Genomic DNA, 4,932 nt, shown 5'->3' with positions numbered 1-4,932 from the left:
CTGCTGAAATATGGGGATAATCAATTCAGCCATAGCCTGCTATTGCTATAGCCACTATGCCGTGGTTCATAACGGCTAATAGACCTATACTTTATATGGGTTTCTTTTGTTTATCATCATCGAAGATCTTCAACAAAAACTAGGAGTAAAATCCATGGTTAAATCATACCACTAGTTTATACATAATACATTAACATATAGGCATTTCTTCAGAATCCTTTTTTGTAGTAGTTAATCCAGTCACTGGCACGTTATTTGATGATATATATGGCTTTTTAATGGAAGGGAAGTTCATTTTACAGATAAGTAGAGGGGTGAATTTGATCAAGGTCACATAGAAAGTCCATTTCTGAGCTGGAAATAGAACCAGGATCTGGGTGTCTGTTCTGCTTTTACGTGAGATGTGAAGAAAAGAATGTTTGGCCTTGAAGTCATCTTTTCCTTTTGGATATACAAATATTTAAATATCTGAACCATATAGGGTGCTCTCTTGCTATTACACTGAGCTCAGAACAACTCTGACGCTCACTATTTTACAGATGAGATTAGGTTCAAGTCACTAATCCAGATAATCACAATAATCTTTGGTGGAGTTTGAGCTATATCATAATCAAGAGCAAAAGTGTACGGTCAGCAAATAGCTATGTTAAAACGAACTAAAAGTCCAGTTCAAATTTTGGAGAAACTGGAAAGACTGATGCAGACTTTCAATACTGTACATTGTTAGCTCATTGGACTATAACTCAGCCCCACCCTTTGATGACATTTCATACTCTGAACAAAAAGAAACTACTTCCCTAAATTTGCCTGCTACTAAGTATTTGCCTGAAAAATACAGGAAAAGAGTATTAAGATATACATTTAAATACCTTAGATAAGCCTGACACAAAGCCCTACGGGTCAACTGGCATATCAGTCTCTATATGACACGTGACAAATGGCACTAATACTCAGAGATTCATACAACCTTTACTGGAAAAGCACACTTACTTTTATTGGCAATTGTTCCCCGTCACCCTCTTTTCATTGAAACTAGGCTAGATTCTACTATTTTAAGTAATCCTAGGATTCATTTTAGCATGCAGCAATGGATGAAGTAAATACCAGAGTTGTTACTGCTTTAAGAAAATCTTGCATTTTGCTTCTAGATTTTTTTTAACCTGGAGCTTATTAGCTCATGCACTTCAGTTCTCTCCAATAATCAACTCTCAAAAACATGCAGCACTTTATGGATCAGAGCCATTACACAGTAATTAAAAAGGAGTGTATACAGACACTTAAGAGTGAGTTTTAAGATCCACAGCCCACTAATCAGACAAATGGATCTATACTCACTGGAAATTTCTAAGTAAGCTTCAAGTGTTGAATCTTCATGTTGAACAGATTGCATATTAGGAGCATCCAGGAGATTCTCCTTGAACCAAAATAAAACCAGAAACTTAGCAAACAGGCAGCTGGAGTAGGACAAAATCTAGCTCAAGTATGATCTAATCCTGCTGCAATACAACATGCAATTTCAATACGTACTTTGAAATTATTTATCCAAGGAGGGCATTAGTTAGGCTCCATTGAGCTCCTTGTTGCTAGGCCACCCATAGTTATGCTAAAGTTGGCTTTACTGGCATAGAATTATCTATTTACTGTATCGATATAAATTTGAGTATTGTGGTTTAAATGCTTAGCAAAACTTCACAATAAGGGATCCAGGGGCACTTAACTGATTTAAGTGCCCAACCATCTTTGCAATCCATCCCAAGACATATAGAAGAATCATGCTGTAGAAAACATGCATAAACACTGCCAAATCAGTTCACAACTACTGACAGAACCAGTTAATCTGCACGGTTTTAACAAGGATTCATCTCTCTCTTAATATGTAATATTATATATAATAATATTTACATAAGTATATTATGTTTATGCTGGCACCAAGCCATTATCACTCCATGGTAAAGCTGAGTTCTACTGTCCTAGCTAATTTTAGGCAGAACAACTTGAAGACAAGCCACAAAACAATAAGTAGGATAGATGAATATAACCCACTGCAAAAGCATTTTTGTCACCCTGACCTTTGGAACCTCATTGTCAGTTACTATCAGAATACAGGTTGGTATGATTATCACAGACTGGCATGATGAGATTGGCATGACCATATAAGTTAATAATTTATTTCCATCCACCTCATTTAAAGATCAAACTTCAAAGTTAGTAAGTTTGTCCCTTTTCAGTGTTCTGAAGCTGGCATGTTGAAGAAAGCCACGAAGCCAAGAATACACACCCTTAGCTTTCATGACTTTCATGCAACCAGCAATACTAAAACCCAAGTTTTTCAATGCACCATCTAAGCAAAAATTGTGATTTTGAAAACCACACAAGGAAGAGGCAGACAGAAGAAGGAAAAAGGTTGTGGAATATTCCAACATAAAAAAAAAAAAAATCTATAAACACAATTTTACTTATAATTTTAGAAGGAAACCCATCTTTTATAGGAACTCAAAAGGACTCTGAATAAAGTATGTATCATATGATTCTAGAACATGTAAGAAAACTGAAGTCAGATTTTAGTGTGTTAATAGTCCTAAGTAACTCATGTAAATTGTGAGAGATTAAAAAGACGGCTGCTTGTTCTAGCACTGACATTCCATCAGACCTCAGAGAAGAACAGTTCTTTATGCTGTCAGCGCTACACCAACATAGAGACACCATGAAACTCTTAAATATTGACCACCTGTGGAGATTCTTACTTAACTGACAGATCTGTGGGGCTGATCTGAACAGGATCCTAAGGATTCAGGCCCAGTGAAAAGAAATGTTAAGGAAGGGAAAAATGGGACAGAAATGGAGCAACAAGCTTTGATGTGAAATTCAGGACCCAGCTACTCACTGCTCCCATGATGAAAAGGTTTGGGGTTGGCTGGTTAGCCTCTCTTCTGAGGGAGACCAAAGAATCACAAGGGGGGAAAGGCAAGTTGTGAGATAACTGACTGGAAAAGCACATCTGAGAGATCTTCCTGTTAGTTGAGGACTCGCTCCAGAAGACCCCTTTTTTAAGGTTCAGAAAAACTGCTGAAGTAAGTTTGATGTAGAAATTCATACTTAACGTGCAGAATGTCACTACTCTGAGGTTTTTTTTTTTCAGAGGATAGACTGCATTCAAATGAGGAAAGTAATCAGTAACATTAGTTTTGTTTAAATATATAAACACTACTTCAGATGCCTTAGCATTTCTTAAATGAAATTAATCAGCAGGTTCTTGGAGGGAACGCAGAACCCACCTAAAAAGTAGAAAAGCTTTCTTGAAATGCTCAAAATAAAAGGTCATTTCGCATTTGTTAGATTTCATATATGCCTGAAATAATGTGAATAATTCACATTATTTCAGGCCTCAATTTTCTACTGGATACAACAGAAGTGGTTCAAAAGTTGCACTACACCACTGTCAGAAAGAACCCTTCTGCAGAGACTGTAAAGAGTTAATAATTTTGTTAACCAACAATAAATTGGATGATCTATAACCAGACACCAGGTATTTTTGATTATGTATATATACTAAATAAATAATACAGATTGATAATGATAACTACAAAGGTCAAGATACACTCCAACGCAATAAAAAGAGATAATCTGACTCTAACAGAAACTCATTTTGCCCATTTTCTGAGCTGGCTGAAGGGTAAGATGGGCATCCATGATTAGCACAGCACTGGGCATGGGCTATAACACTTTCTGAGGCACTGAGTTTGGATTCAGCACCATGCTAACACAACTACTCATCTTCCATTTTATAGTTGGCTGATTTTTACCCAGTTCCAATTACAGGGGCTAGCATGTATATATTTCTCTAAGTCAAATGTCTTGCCTGTACCTGGACAATGCTCCAGTTCAAAGTGAGATGCAGTATTTCAATTTTGTCCTTCACAAAAGATGTTAATTCTGGAATTCTAATGTTTATATAGAGGCAGGATTTTTTCCTACCAAAATTATGCCTACTTCTTTGCAAATTTTATTTTAGAACTTTTATGCAAGTCAAAAGTGATAAAAAACTGCATGAAAATGTGGGAAGAAACTGCATGTAAAAACTACATAATGAGGCCTAAATGGTGGTGTTAAATAGATATTGTGAGGTACTTCCCTCACCACCATTAAGAGTAAATAGCCTGAATGCTTTCCATCTGGCAGGCTTCTTTACTCTGCAAGACAGGAATATAAGAGGTAGGAAGAGGAAAGAACAGGTAGCTAGCACAGGAAGAGTGGCAGGCTCTGCTTCTTCCTAGCCTTAGAGAAAGAAAGGAAGGCATTTCTAAGATGGAAGACCATGGTTTTGAGGAAGGCAAATGACAGCAGCTGGAACAGTAGAAGACAAGAGGACAAGCTGCAGCCTGAAGAGGACACGTGTCCACAACCCTAATCCTTGTCACTTGCAGGTGAACCTTCCCACACAGAACTTGTGCGACATGGCTGTGGGTTCCTGCTCTCTCCCAGCTGTCGCTGCGCTGGCTCACCAGGTTAGTGCTCCAACATGTTCAGCGTTGGAGTACCATGCTGGAGGTACTGCACCCTCACAGCAACCATTCATTTGGCAAATGAGATTCTTCATATTCCCCTCTCTTCCCCACACAGTTTAGGCAAAACCCCCAGCTTTGAAACATCTGCTGTGTAAGAGGAGGTGGCTCACTTCAAATGACATGAATTAGGAAACACTCATAAAAGGAGCTCTGTTGGCAGATCTGAGATAACCTCTGCAAATTACTGCTGGGAGAGTTTTCTTGAACTGGAATAGCTATAGTTGGAAGATGAGGTGTTCACAACTACAACAGACTAGCTTGCACTAAATCCCATCTTTCAAAAGACCAAAGGGTCCGGAAAAGTTAATTTTAACTCTAATGCATGGTCAGCTTCTAGCACCCTGTTTCGGCTGCAAGTATGGCACCT

Source organism: Pygoscelis adeliae, unplaced genomic scaffold (assembly GCF_000699105.1).
Source record: "Pygoscelis adeliae isolate BGI_AS28 unplaced genomic scaffold, ASM69910v1 Scaffold31, whole genome shotgun sequence".
In the NCBI taxonomy this organism is placed as follows: Eukaryota; Metazoa; Chordata; class Aves; order Sphenisciformes; family Spheniscidae; genus Pygoscelis; species Pygoscelis adeliae.
The sequence above is the reverse complement of the archived record's forward strand: the minus strand, read 5'-3'. Positions refer to the sequence as shown.